Raw genomic sequence first — 16162 nt, forward strand, 5'->3', positions numbered from 1 at the left:
AATGAGAATAAATAATATTACTTTTTAAAGTGCTGCAGTGATTGAAGGCAATATATGAGCAGTGTCTGCATGTGCTCAGTATACAGTTAACCCTTGAGCAACACAGGTTTGAACCACGCAGGTCCACTTACATATTTTTTCCCCAAGAAAAGTTATAGCAAGTGTACCTGTGTCCCCTGCCTACCCTTCCACCTCGTATACCTCTTTCACCCCTGCCATACCTGAGACAGCAAGGCCAACCCTTCCTCTTCCTCCTCAGCCTACTCAATGCAAAGATGACAAAAATGAAGATCTTTCCAATGATCCACTTCTACTTAATGTATAATAAATATATTTCCTCTTCCTTATGATTTTCTTTTCTCTTTTGAACTTTTATGTATAGCTACATAATATTCACACATATTTATAGGGCATATGTGAAACTTCCATGCAAGCATACAAAAATATGGAGCGTTTCACAAATTTGCATGTCATCCTTGTGCAGGGGCCATGCTAATCTGCTCCATACCATTCCAATTTTAGTATATGTGCTGCCAGGGTGAGAACATTTTCTTTTCTCTAGCTTACTTTTTTTGTAAGAACATAGCATATAATACATATACCATACAAAATAGGTTTTAAGTGACTGTTTACGTTATCAGTAAAGCTTCCCATCAACAGTAGGCTATTAGTAAAATTTGGGGGAAGTCAAAAGTTGTACTGGGATTTTCAACTGTCCAGGGGGACAGTGCCTCTACCCCCATGTTGCTCATGGGACAACTGTATATTCATTGTCTCTCTTTCCTATTCATTCCCCCTTGCAGATTGCTGAAGTCAAGAAATTACCTAAATTAACTATCAAACAAGTTTTCTGGCAAACTGTTGATGCCTACTAAATGTTAGTGTCCTTCCCCACATATGAGGGGGGATTTATAATCCCAGGGTGTTCTTGAATAGCTAACAAGTCTTTACTCAAGAGTTTTAAAGGTAAATGGCCCAAACATTTGTATCAAATTTATTTAAATAAAAGTTGGGGGACAGATTTTATAGCTAAACTTCAGACATTCTATAATAGAAAACTACTATGTCTCATATGTGTGTGCATGTATATACATATATATATGTATTTAATAAACAGAGAGTAGCTATCTGATTTTTATCAAAGCCTATTGAAATATAGTCAGCTTCGGCCAATGTGTTTTCATTGCATTCAGAATATGCAGTACCCGCTTTATAATTTATCCTAGCTGGTAAAGCATGTATTGAATGTAATTACAATACTTGGCCCAAAGCGCAGAATGTTTCCCTCGATTACCTTTTAATTATCTTGCCCATTACCTTTTAATTATGAATCTGTGCTAGCATTCAAAGTGTTACTTCTCCATCTTTGACCCAGCTTATGCAAGAACACTGGATTTCCTGAACACTACGGCTACTTCTTAACTCTGATTTTATGTAGCACCTAGAAAGAGTGGTGTACCAATAAATGTTATACGCAGGCCAGAGGGGAGGAAGGGGAATGATTTATAGCATTTGCTGATTGCTGTGGTGTAAATATTCCCACCTTGGCCAATTTCAAGGTACCAACATGATGCCAATAAGCACAAAGTTGAAAGAAGATGCCCAGCAGTGTATACATATGGCATTTCCATCATATAGATATGATAACTTAAACTGCCTCAAGAGCATTCTATAATAATATATGTAATAAAATCTTTAGAAAGTGATATGTTTGAGTTTTAATTTTATTTTCCATATAATTTATTTATCTATAAGTTTATATAATTTACTTTTTAATAACAATTATGTTTAGCAATCAGATAGAACACAAAATTCCTGATAATTCTACAATTAGATCTTAGCTCCACCATACAAAAGCCTAGAATTGTAACCTGGACATTGTAGATCCACAGTAAATGTTTAAGAATAGTTTGCTGAGAGTACTGGAAAAATATATACAGTAAGTTGGCTTTATTTTGCTTTCTATAATATGTAATATAGATCAAATAAAACCAAGTCATATTAATGAAGACCATCCGAAAGGTCAATTTCAAGCTTGTACAGTGGGAAAGAGACAGAGAATGCTCTGTAATTTGTCTAAAGTGTTTGAGAAAAGAAAAAGTTTGATATAAAACAACTAGGGAAAGTGAAAGCATGATTCATGGAAGAGTCTCAGAATTTAATAGAAAGATTATATTATGGAAGAAGATTATGAAAGTAAATCCTAAATAGGACTCAGACCCATCCTTTATGCCTGAAAGTGAGCATCTGCAAATGCCTAAAGTAGAATTATTAAAAGTTATTAACAAAATCATGCCATATATTACAGTTTATATTTAAATATATAAGAATATATTTTTCCATGCATAAGTTAAGTTTGTATAAACTACATATAATTTAACAATCTTCTAGTACACATAGACAACGGATATTTTATGTTTAAAAATTTTCAGAGTTAAGAGGAACGTAAGAGGTAATATAGTTTAATCTCTTCAGTTTTTTAAATATGAAAACCAATGACCAGAAAAGGAAAATAATTTACTAAAGTTCACTCAAAAGCCCAGAAATGGTGCTTCACTCACTGAAATAAGTCTCTTGATATGTAGGGGGGTTGAATTTCTTCTATTTACATACATACCACATTCAATGAGTCTAAGTGGTTTGTTTAAGATCATATAGTATATTATAGCTTGAGTCAAGGTTAAGGGCCAGAAATTGAGATTATCCTTCTCTGGTTTCTTGTTATCACAAAGTCATCATATATTTTGTATCTCGCTCCACTGTGAGTTAATGTTGTCATTTAGCACATGCATTTATTCCTTCATTGAATGTACATCATTGTTCACCTATTAAGAGTCAGAGGATAGAAAGCTGGACAGAAGCAAAACCTGCCTCTGTACCCCATGGTGCAATATGCAAGACTATAATACGATAAATGTTCACATCAGCAAGGCTGGACAAGGCTCCCCCACCTGCAGCCCCCTGTAGGATCCCCCCCGGTCATTGATGTACTCATTGGCAGCATCTCTCTCCTAACCAGGCTCCAAATTTCATTGTCTGACTATAGTAGCTACAGCTTATCAGCAGTCTTGGAGTTAAGAGGGAAGGAAATATTACAATATTGTTTTCACAGCTAAGGCTCTAGCTTCACTACTGAAGTATATAGACCATTGTTAGCCATAAACTTTGCCTCTTTTGAAAGAGTCTCCTGGAAATCCATCTTATTTCTGGGCTTTCATTAATCTACTCGTCCTCCCTTTCTTGTTAATCTTCTCAAGACTCCTTTCCAAGTCTTTTATCAGAAGGTGAGGAAGTAATTTTTTAACCTCCTATGTTACGTAGACAGACTATTCTAGACTCAAAGAGAAGACAATTAAGGAGAGAATATATTAAACCAGGGCAATCAACCCTGGTTTACCCACTCTCCATACCTATCTGCCTCTTGCTCCAAAATTATTGTCAGCCTGAGCTACTCAAGTAGAAGAATGATTCATTGGAGACCTAACAAATATGCTTCTATAATGAAAAACAAAGCATCCATTGAAAGCAATGAATGAAATCCCGTATGCATGACAAAACAGAGGACATTAAGCCAAACAAATGTCAACCTCAGAATGAGGTGCAATCTGGTGACCAGAGGTTAATAACAAGTGAGAAACAATCACACACCTTCAATTGTTCCAATTACTATTTACTGCTCATATTCCATGTTTCAGAAACTGTGCTGCATAAGGGAAACTTCTTCTCTTTACTTCCACTGCAGTCACAACCTGCACTTCGCCATCTTCTGAAGCTCATCTAGCTTAGAAGTCAAGAATTCAGACTGCCACTTTCAGAAGACAACCATGATACTTCGGGCTTATTTGCTCAACCAGGTCCACTGAACCTAAACTAGGCTAAGCCACCCTGATATATCCAACACTCACCACATTTATATTACTAGTTAATTTCTTCTCTTCCCTAGTAGACTACGAAGCATGATGAAGTGGGGAATATGTTTGTTTTGCTCCATAATTTATATATGTATATTTAGCACTTAGCACAGTGCCTGGCACACATTAAAATGTTATATGTATACACACACACACACACATATATATTATATGCATATATGTATACATACAGATGCACACCCATATATACAAAATAAATATAATATGTGTATAATATATATTTTTACCCTTGAGATCCTTATGGCCTCATGTAATAACTAGTATAATATAGATAAATGTAGGTTCCCCAAAATGTAAAAGATACCAGGTAGAAGTTGATACAGTCTATAATCCGAGCATATAATTCACATGGAACAAAGGAGAACTAATTTGATCTCAGTAAGTGAGAGGATCAGCAAAAGTGTCATAAGGAGGTTGATCTTTGAATCTAGAGCGATGTCCTGTAAAGAGATAAAGGGTGGAGGTAGATTCATTCAGGCAGAAGGAGAATCATGAACACAGATATCAAAGTATGAGAGCACTGATATATCAAGGGAAATGTAGGCAGGTTAGCAGGAGCCATTAAAATTCATTAGGCAGCAGAGACACAAGAACTGTGTGGATGAAAGGAGAGCTACTAATTATACTGAGAGTCATCAGAGAAAGTTTATTCTCAAGATTAACATTGAGCTCAGTCTTTAAGCAGAAATTTCCTGAAGAAAAATGAGTAAAGAAGAATAGCCTGTATAAAGAAATGGGGAATATGATAATTTATGATAAAATTTATATGAGCCAATCAGTAGAGAGATTTATGTGGAACAAAGAGTAGGTTCTTATTGGAGTAAAGGGTGTGAACGAAAACTGAGCCCAGACTTGCAGAAAAGGACAAATTGTGAAGCACCTGATGTAATTCTAAGTATTCTGGGTTCTACCCATAGGGACTAAAAATTGGCAGATTATTATGAGCTTAATGTGATATGCTATGTATGGATTCTCAAGAGCTGTAAGTGAGGTGGTGGCTATGGAAATCTGGAGAAGAGAGAAAGGGAAAAGACAATTAGGGAGAGAGTAAAGGTGAGGGAGGAGGAGTAACCTGAGTTACTCCTGAGTAACCTGAGTAACCTGAGTCTCCCGATCCAAGGAGATAACCTGAGAATTAAGTTGAAGCAGAAAGGAAACTATAGGAGGTGAGAACAGAGGAATATGGAGGAGTAAGTTAAAAAGTACACACGGGGACATGGAGAAGTTGATAAGGGAAGTAAAAGAGTGTGGAGACAGACAGGGCAACACAGAAAGGAGGAGAGAAGGCAGAGATTTTTGGAGGTGGATGTCTTTGAGACTCTCATAAATTGCTATATTTGATTTCAGAAACAATTTATCCAATACATATTTCCTGCTGTTTACTATTTTTCAAACTTAACATCTTACCATTATATATAATGAAAAATACTATTTTAGATGAATATTAACTTTTCCTTTTGTTCCTATAATCCATTTTCCTCCTTGCATCTCTTTAGTAATAGTTGTCACAACAAAAGGCCTCCATCTCAACACCTGGGGTCAGTGACTAAGATGGTGACTTTCATATTCATTGGTGTATTCTTAGTACCTTAAAGATACATCCTTCAGGTGGTAGCTGATCAATGAACATTTAGTGAATTAATGGACATGAGGGAGTGAACAGTTGAGGAAACTGGTCCCAAATCCAAGTTTTGTTTGCAAAACCCTGAAGGAGTGGCTAATTTGAATTCATGTTCCTGGTGAAATTGTTGATCCATAACGAGTAAATAGAGCACTATCCCAAAGAAATGTCAGCATCCAAGTGGGATAAAAATTCAACCTAACAGCTACAATGCACACTATCTGGGTGATGGACACACTTATAACTTTGACTCAAACTGTATAAAAGTAATTCATGTAACCAAAACATTTATACCCCCATAAAATTCCGAAATAAAAATAAAGCATGCATTTGAAAATTAAAAAAAAAAAAAAGTGTCTCCCACTGAAAGACTCAATGTTGATGATGAAAGCTCCAGAGAAGAGATCAGAGAAAGAAATAATGAGGTCCAGTCCTTCAACCTCAAGTCACTGGATAGACAGGGACCTCCCTGCCTCCATGTTTACCTGAGTGAATTGGCTGCAACTCAGAAAAAATACCTGAAAATGTATTCAGAGTAAAAGAATATAATTTGAAAGAATTTTGATGGTGAGAAAAAAAGAGCTTTCAGAAAGACCTATGCCAAACCCACGATCCAAAATCATTTTATACCTGCCTGTGGAGAACCTCTGAATATTTATTAAATACAATCACTAGACAATCAGAAAATGAACTTCTTCAATAGATACCATTTCCGTCCTCACTCAAAAAATATATGATGTTTTCCATTGTTCATTTAATAGCTTCCTGACCATGAAAACTGCAACAAGTTAGTGTCTCGGGTTCCATAATCCAGTGATCAGAACCCTTCTCTGTATCTACATGACATCTTTGTTTGGATGGAAACACATATATGAATTTTACTGCATTTAGTATAATACTAATGCCCCCTGTGCTAAGGTGAAGTTCTACTGCTAGCCACACCACATCGCTTAGAAGTACAGGGGGAAAGAGTTATTGATAATGGAAAGGAAGAAGAAAAAAGACACTTGAAAAAAGAACTCACCACTGATTTTTGACAGTAAGGGCATTTGATCCCAAGAATACTCAATTTAATAAACAGTAATGTGATCAACCAGAAGCTCTGCATTTTAGTATTCAAGACACCTTCAAGTGTACCATAATGTTAAATTATTATTTCACCAGGATATGTTGCATGGATTAAATATGTAAGATTCTAAGGTCTTTAGGAAGATTAACTGAGATTTCTGAACTTAAAATACATCCTGTTATAAAAGTATATGTCTTTTTATGGAAGTTTTTTCTGAAACTATGTTCAAAGTGAATAACATGTAGAGGTTTCCAAGTTTCCCCAAACAACTAGGCATACATGTCATCCTCATCCATAAACTGCTCTCAGTTATTTATGTATTCCACTCATGTTTTTATGGAAATAATAAATACTTTCTGTAAGATTAATAATTTATTGAATGCATTCAGGTTATATCAAAAAGATCAGCACGGTCTGGTAGGCTTCCTTTAGTCTCTCCTACAATAACAGTCTTCCCGTTACTACATTTGTGACTTCCCCTTTGTCCTTGCATTAAGCACCTAGACCATCCATCCCATTATGTCTTCCTCATGCATCATTTTTTGATCCTTTCCTAACTCTGCCTGACTATTATAATTGATAATTTATAACCTTGCCCTGCCCTTCTAGTTGAAGATGTGATGGATCGCTGATATGAAGTAATTTCCTTCCACAGGACTTTATTTATCTCTTCAATGATTGATTGACTGATTGATTGAACAAATGTGAGAGAATGCCTATATGTTAGTCACTGAGAAGAGAAGAAGATAAATGGGACACTGACCCTCTCCTCAAGTTTCTTACCATGGAGTGGAGACCTGCATAGAAACATAATTATTCCACTGCATTATTGTCAATATAATTAAATTCAAATGTTACCTTAAGGTAGTAAATGTCAAGAGATTATTTCCTCCTTGAGGAGAAGATGGTAGAAAGTTTTCATCTGAGAAGTAGCATTTGACCTGAACCTTGAAGACCTGGTAGGAATTTTCCAGGGTCAGAAGCAACTATCTCGGGTGTTCTGAGTAAGGAAAAGCATGATCCAAGGCACCAGAACTGAAATTTTCTTATCTTGTTAGAGGAATTCTGAATTGTCTTTTCCAGTTGAAGGAATAGAGGGTGGAAAGTGAGTATCTCTGATGACGCTGCGAAGATTTTTACAAAAACTAAATCCATCAAGTTCATGACATACAACGTATAATCCCAGTCCCCCAAATCACTCCCCACTTTGATTCCTATACTATTGTTCAGTGAAAAAAAAAAACCATGCTGATAATGAGAATGGTAACACCAGTTACCATTTATTGAGGCCTAAACACTTCATCATGTTATTTAACTGTAAATTTTTAAATCCTCAAATCCTTAATGAGATAGATAATATTAATTCCATTTTTTATTAAAAATAACTGATGTTCAGAAGGTTAATTAATTTCCCCACATTACACAAATAGCAAGAGGCTAAGCCAAGATTTGGAGCCTATTCTGACTCTTTCCATGTTGCTGACTTTACTAGATGAGTTTTTCTGTCTTTATAAGAAGTACAGAATATGAGGCTTGTCAATATACATTAATTTAAGGTGTGATTCTCAGTCAATTGTCCAACATTTTTAGAAAATAGCAAAATTCATTCCAAACTATACGTGTCCCTGGTTTTGTGACAGATAATATTACCTCTTGGATAACATTTATTCTTTATGCCAACCCTGTTTAAATAGTATTATCTCATTTTACCATAAAGGAAATGAAATCTCAATGAATTTAAATATGACTACCTAATCCTGGAACTTAGATTTGAACACATGTGGTTGCATGAATCTAAAGTTATTGCTTTTTCCAGAACACACAACCTCCCTCTCCCAGAAGTTAGACTACCCCTGGTTAATTAGTAGAGGGTCACCTGCATTATTTGCTATTGGAATTGTTACATAGAGAAAGCATTTGTTTTTCAAGGATTATACTTGCAATCTGTTCTTGAGAAAGCAATGAAAGAATACAATTATTGTACTCTATTAGCAAATTTTAGTCAGTGGTCTGGCTTGCAGCAGAGTGTAAGATTTTATGAAGGAAATGTACCTGATGATTTTTCTTTCTGTACTAAAAGTGGTAAAGGACGTGTAGCAAAAACCCAGGACCTATATTTTATTAATTTACTATTAATTATTGCTGGAATTCATTAACTTCTGTGTGTTATTCACAATGTTACATGTGTATAGATAGTATGTCATTTAATCTTCAAATTCAAATTTTTTCTATTTTATCTTTCTATCCTCATTTTACAGATAAAGAAACCAAAGTTGAGAGGCCTAAGTAGCTTGTCTTAGATGACTTAGCCACGAATAGGCCTGAAAATTTATTTTAAGGCAGATCTTGGAGGCCACAATGTGGCATCTCAAAATATTCATGGTGCCCTGGGCAAGCCACTTATCTACTCCAACTTTCTGTTTCTCAGCTTACAAATTGGTAATAATAGTATCTGCCCTGAAGTCTGAATAAAATGAGATCATTCAGGTAAAAAGAAGAGCATGAAAGAGTAGTTAATATTATTGTTAGATACAGACTTTGGTAACAGCGGTCCTTGTCATCTTATAATTGTATGAGAGAGAGAAGGCAGCAACATGCACCTTGAGAGTACCCTTCTGATTTCCCCTAGGAGATGATATCTGCCAAGGGAGAACCTCACCTTCCATGAATCTATTGCTGATCAAGACATTAATTATGTGGCCCAGGCTGGTAAAAGATGAGCAAGAAACACTTGACAGAGGGAAAGGCATCCTCCCTGGTGACCAGCACAACTGTATGGAACTCTCAAGTGGATTTCAAGTCTCTATTCTCCAAGACATATAATGCATCTCTGGACATATGTCCTCAAAGGGGTATAACCCAACCCAACTCAATCACACTCTTCAAAATCCCTAAAATCTGTGTTTAATTTAAGAAAAAAAAAATCAGATCATAGTGGCACAATGGGACAGAATGTTGAAAAGTCTGCATATAGAATTCTTACATAGCCCCAAAACAGAAACTGGGCTATATAGTATCTGCATGAATAAGAGGTAAATTACAAGATAAAAAATAAAGACAAACAGTAGGTATCATAATATGCTCTTAGGATAAAGGTGTGGCTAACAGATAGGAAGGGGTTATAATCCTGAGGGGAATGTAGGGCTTCCAGGTATTGGCAATGCTCTGATTTGAATATCTACTGCAAAGCTTATGTTGAAATTTCATTCCCATTGTAAAGTATTAAGAGATGGGATCACCTTTAAGAGGTGATGAGGTTATCAGGGCTATGCCCTTATGAATGGGTTATTGCCATTGTCACAGGAGTGAGTTAGTTATTGAGGGAGTGGACTCCTGATACAAGGATACATTTGGACCCATTTTTTTCTGTCTCATGTGCTTTTTTGCACTTCTGCCTTCTGCCTTTCATCCTGGGGTGATCCTCACCAGATGTCAGTGACATGCTCTTGGACTTCACAGCCTACAGAACTGGGAGGTAAATAAATTTTTATTCTTTATAAATTTCCCCATGTATGATATTCTTTTATAGCAGCAGAAAAGAGCCTAAGACAGTAAGTTATATTTAATTTTGTTACCTGGATAGATATTTTATGGATATTTCCTTTACAATTCAATAAACTGAATATTTTGTTTTATATGCTTTTATGTATGTCTGTTATACTTCACAATTAAATAAAAAGTCTGTCTATATTTATAAAGTTTTAGAATTAAAATAATCATATTGCCTGCTAATAGAATCCTATGTAAATTTGGCCTTTGCCTCTAATATTTGAGCACCTGGAATTATTGTATGTACAAGTATTAATGGGTGTCATCTTCCTACATCTTCTCTAAAGTTTGCACATCAAAAGTGATACTCCTCATTTGTGATCTAATCTGCCTCTAATTCCTTAGCCAGTCCTTCAAATCACCTTTATTGAGGCAAAATCTGAGAATAAAATATAATACAATTTCTGGGATTCACAAATCTCAGGTCACCTGCGACAATCCTTTTGAGGACTGGTACCTGGTTAAATCCAGGAGACTCTTCTTTGGATTTTCACTAACAGGTGCATTAACCATAGAATAAGTCAGAACTGAGTTTTGAAAAGATCCCATCACCACTCTCCAAAAGGATGGCCTTGAGAAAGTAATATTACTTTTTCAAAACTTCAGTTCTTTCATCTGTAAAATGGAGGTAATAAGACATTTTTCACTGTCTTTGTTAGAATTAAATGAGGCAACAAACACAAAAGAGCTTGGTGTCAGGCTCAAGTAATGCAATTTCTGTCTCCAATTTTTCCTGTCACATATAATAGGTTCGGGCCCTATATATGTACTGCCCAACCTCTGATGACCCTGTTTGTTACCCCAGGACCCCAGCTGGACATCTGACAAACCCTGGCACCCAGCCCAGCAATCTGGCACACTCATACCACTGATATAATATCAGGATAATGGATTTATCTCTTCTCCTGAGTTCCATGTCTTAGTCTCTACCTCTTTTCTGCAATGTTACACTCCCCATTCCTGGCCAGATATTCTGGTCCTGACTGGGGCCAGTGCTATCACCTGGACTTGCTAGGAGATTTGGATCCTGCTCCTCCGGATCTCTTCAGATCACATGGGCCATCTGCTATACTTTGTAAAAAATCTAGGTTTGGTCCATGCCTCACACTACAAACCTCAACAGCAAATTACCTGTACACTACCTACACACTACAAAATCAACAGCAAAATAGCCAAAATGTATCTTGGTGTGGGTTCCCTGAGGGAGGACCCTGAGATAAGACTTTTAGGGTAAGTAGGTTGTCTGGAAGATGACACTAGGAAACACTGGGAGAGGAGTGGGGCAGTGAGACTGAGAAAGAAAGAAACCCACCAAATGGTTCACAAGTCAGGTACAATGGGAGTGCAAGTCTGCAGGGACACTCTAGGAGACATCATAAAACACAGTTCACAGGCCGGGCGTGGTGGCTCACGCCTGTAATCCTACCACTCTGGGAGGCTGAGGCGAGTGGATTGCTTGAGGTCAGGAGTTTGAAACCAGCCTGAGCAAAAGCTAGATCCCGTCTCTACTATAAATAGAAAGAAATTAATGGCCAACTAATATATATATATATATATATTAGTTGGCCAATTTTTTATATATATATATATATATATATATATATATATATATATATATATAGAGAGAGAGAGAGAGAGAGAGAGAGAGAGAGAAAATTAGCCAGGCATGGCGGCGCATGCCTGTAGTCCCAGCTACTCAGGAGGCTGAGGCAGCAGGATTGCTTGAGCCCAGGAGTTTGAGGTTGCTGTGAGCTAGGCTGATGCAATGGGACTCACTCTAGCCTGGGCAACAGAGTGAGACTCTGTCTCAAAAAACAAAACAAAACAAAACAAAAAAACACACAGTTCACAATTACCCAAGAAGTTGTATCTATCAACTCCATGCCCATCACTGGCTGAGGATGTTTTCCAAGGGAATTCACTCTAGAGTGTCCAGCTTGCCATTACCGTGGCTAAAAACAAGCCGCAATTATTCTTAATCAGCTGCCTTCAGAGAGTAATAGGAAATGCTGAGGGAGTATAGTCCAAACACTAGCAGACACTGACTGCCACACTCAACTATCATCAACATTCTTCCAATATCTCACAACTAAATCTAAATATCTGTCATATGAATCCCCCCAAGTTTCATTTTCCAGAAAAAAAAAAGTTGATTAGCTTCTCATAATGGACTTATACCTGATCCAAGCTTGTCTCTTGAACCCTGCTATCTCAGCAAGCTCACGCAAAGGAGTATTGATTACTGAACCATTACAAAAGCATTTTAAGCTCAGTAACTACTCAAAGTAAATAACATGATGTTGTGAATTGTCTCCATTTGCAATAAACATGAAAGTTGGGGGAAAGGGGACTCTATGCACCCTCCCCAAATATTAGTCTTCTTTCTCCGTTAGTTTTCTCTATATCACTTAGGAAAGGGATTTCCACTTAGTGGCGTTTTCAAGCCATAGCCGTTTTTGCATATCAATTAGGTTCCAGACGTTTTCTATAAGACTTTACAACAACCTGCAAATAGAGATGTTGTCCCCTCCTTTTAAAGAAGACATGAAATTGAAATGATTTGATCATGGCAAATAAATGGTGAAACCAGGATTTGAAAACTCCTTTGTCTGACTCTTAGATATCTGTTCTTTCTCCACACTGCCTGCAGAAATAGTGTCCACAATCACTTTGTCCTGAAGAAATTGAGGAGATAGTGAACCCGTGTTACTGCTGTTGCTCTGTTTTCACCACGCCAAGGCACCAGGGAGGGGTCTGCACCAGCTGTGCCCAGCTCCCTTCCCCTAAGGATTCAGCCAGGCTCACCGGACAGGTTTCCTCTCTGTGTGCACAACAGAGGTTGGTGCCTTTGTCTGGACATGCACAACTGACAAAGCACAGTTTCCATCATGCCTCAGACACCTTCTCCCCAGGGAGTGAATGAAGGCAAACCTGTTTGGCCACTTCAGGAGACTTGACTTGGGAACCCCTGGGATCTTCCTATAGTGGCATTCTAGAGGACACACCACTGGGGAACAAAGACTTCATCTTTCCTTTGCACTCTCCCAGTTATCACTCTCCCATGGGAACCCTCTCAAAACCTGCCATGGGGTTTTGAGAAAGACTTTCATTTGGAGATTGGCCAGGGCCCCAAGCAAGTGCATACACGTAAGGCACCATCTTCCAGAAATGTGCAGCTGGGAGCTTGGATGACGTCAGCCATGGGTGTTGACGCATGCTGGGCCAGGTCCTCTGAAGCTCATCAGGATCATGTTTACCCCAGCCCAATGTGGGACAAAGGAAACTTAGTCTAGGTTCCACAGCTTCTCCCACAGGTTTTGACAATATGGGAAAAGAAATACACAGACATAACCAAATTTACTTTTTCATTAAAAATATCAAAGTTTGACAGGATAATCCTGATGAAATATCTTCTTTCAGGCCTCACATTCTTCCTGGTCTTCATATTCAAAGTTGCAGTCATCTTTCAGTAATTCTTGTCCTTTGTTCTAAACTCCCCTCCCCCACACTGCCCAGAATTATGGATAATCCTGCACAGGAAATTCCAATTCTATCCTGTCTTTTTCTTATAACTCTTCTGCTCAAATTTCACCAGTCTATATCTATACATATGCTGGCCACAACTTTTGCCCCTAGTCTCATCATATATGAAATCCAGCAACCTGCCCCACACTTTGGCCACAACAGAAACCTTGCCATCTCCCTTTCATAGTCTTACATCATTGTCCAAAAGGCCTGGCTCTCAGCTTGGAGTTCCTTGTGCCCTCATTTCAATCTTTGAAGTCTGGCCCATCCTTCAAACACATTTCAAATTTCAGCTTCTCTAAGACCTCCCAGACCCCCCAGAAGAAAGCAGTCACCTTCCTTCTAATCTCTTAGATGACTTTATCTCTGTTTCCTTCATGCCATTGCCCTTTAGAAGACTTTGTCACAGTTAATAATTTAATCATTTTTGTCTCCTATATTAGAATATACATTCCTGCTGGATGGGTAGCAAATTGGAGCTTCATGAAACGTTACACTGAGTAGGATGTTAGAGATCATCTGGTCATGTCCATCTGTTAATAGATGAGAAAATTGAGCTCAGAGAGAGAGAATAAAGAGAATAAAAGCACAAGTATTCCCTTCCCATCAGTCATGAAGCTTCTTTCCAAATCTTAGTATAGAAGAGAAGGCCCTGAACACACCCTTTTGAACCTGTAAAAGAATCCTGAGTGATCCACTAGTTCCTGTGAAGGTGAGAAGGCACCCTGGTCTGTGCTTACTGGTCCTCTCCCCATCAACACACACAACACAAACCAGACCGGTTTCATTGTTCTATCTATGGTATTATTTTTGAATTCTAAAGATCATCACATTATCAATTGAGCACCTAATTGAGCTAGGCACAGTATCTGGTGACTTTGGTTTATTATCCCATTCACTCTTCCTGACAACCCCACAATTGGAAGGATTATTCCCATTTTACATCTGTATAATCTGAAGCTTAGAAACATTAGATAAATTCACAAAGATTGACTTCCTTGAAACTCATCAGCGTTTCTTCTACTCTATTAAGAAAAACTGGATTATTTTTACAGAACTAGGTATAGAAGAGGTGCTAAATAAACACAGCGAGTGAATTCTCAATATTTGTTGAAACAGTACATCAATTCAAAGTCTTCTGTGTGGGTTAGATGCACAGCAAAATTTGGATAAGGTTAGCAACCACCGTCCCCTTGAGCCTGGCAAGGACAACATGCAAATCTGTGAGAAAATCATTCTAATAGCTGGAGAGGATGGTATTCTATCTATAAATGCAAATGTGGCTATTCTGGAGATGCTGAATCAGATCAGCAGTTAATGAAATGAAAGACATTAGGAAATGTTGAAATGATGAGCATTGCTTTGCTCTGAATATCATCATCATGATCAATGTTCAGTTATTTATGCTTCTCGATTTCCTTCTTGGACTTCTTTTGAGTAATATTCATTAACTGTGCAATTGGTTGCTATGTCTCTTCTTAAGTTAGACAGCAAAATGTTTCCTGGAAAGGCTGGGATCCACTTGCTCTTTCTATCCTCCTAATTCTCGCCAGTTTGGGGAGGCTGCACCATCCCTGCTTGAACTCGGACACTCCATTAAGGGGGAGAAAGCATTTGCTACAAGGGAGAAGCTACTGTTCTTGGAACGAGACCTCACTAGGCATAGAGTCAAAACACAAAGGTATATGTATACCATGGAGTGCTACTCAGCCATAAAAAAAAAATATATGATGAACTACCTATTGTGTTATCCTGGACGGAGCTGAAGGAGCCCATTATTCTAAATGAAATATCACGAGAATGGAGACACATACACCACGTGTACTCATCATTAAATTGGTACTAATTGATCAACACTAATGTGCACATGTGGGAAGTAACAGTCACAGGTGTCAGGCAGGTGGGAGGGGGGAATAGGGATGGGTAAATCCACACCTAACAGATGTGGTGTGCACTGCCTGAGGGATGGGCATGCTTGTTGGGTGGTGCAAAGGCAATTTATGCAACCAAAGTATTTGTACCCCTATAATACTGTGATATTTAAAAAATAATAATAAAAAGAAAAAAAAGAAAAGGAGACTATAGACAGAATCTGGGGGACTAGAAAGTTGCTCAACTTCTCTGTGCCTCAGTTTCCTTGTCTTTAAAAAGGGTATTATACTGACTTCACATGAAATTTCGAAGGAAGTGTGCTGAACACTAACTAAGGCAGTGCTATCTAACATAAACATACAGCAAGCCACAAATGGAATTTTACATATTTTAGCAGCTGCCTTAAAAAAAAAAAACACAGCTAAACTGATTTTAATAATATATTTTATTCATTCCAATGTATCCAAAACATTATCTTTTTAGTGTAGAATCATTAGACATGCTATACTCCATTTCTGAGATACTTACAGAAGTGTCTGTCTTAAGTGGTTGTGGTCTGAAGGTAGCAGTTACTATAATCTTAGTGGCCTTGTC

General features: G+C 37.6%; 1 non-coding gene across 1 annotated transcript; it reads right to left on the reverse strand.

The window, feature by feature from the left end:
• Positions 1–439: 439 nt before the first annotated feature.
• Positions 440–546, reverse strand: LOC142870282 (U6 spliceosomal RNA). Its single transcript, XR_012918713.1, has one exon. It is a non-coding gene; the product is annotated as a U6 spliceosomal RNA (small nuclear RNA).
• Positions 547–16162: the final 15616 nt, after the last annotated feature.

This window comes from Microcebus murinus, chromosome 3, assembly GCF_040939455.1.
Source record: "Microcebus murinus isolate Inina chromosome 3, M.murinus_Inina_mat1.0, whole genome shotgun sequence".
In the NCBI taxonomy this organism is placed as follows: domain Eukaryota; kingdom Metazoa; phylum Chordata; class Mammalia; order Primates; family Cheirogaleidae; genus Microcebus; species Microcebus murinus.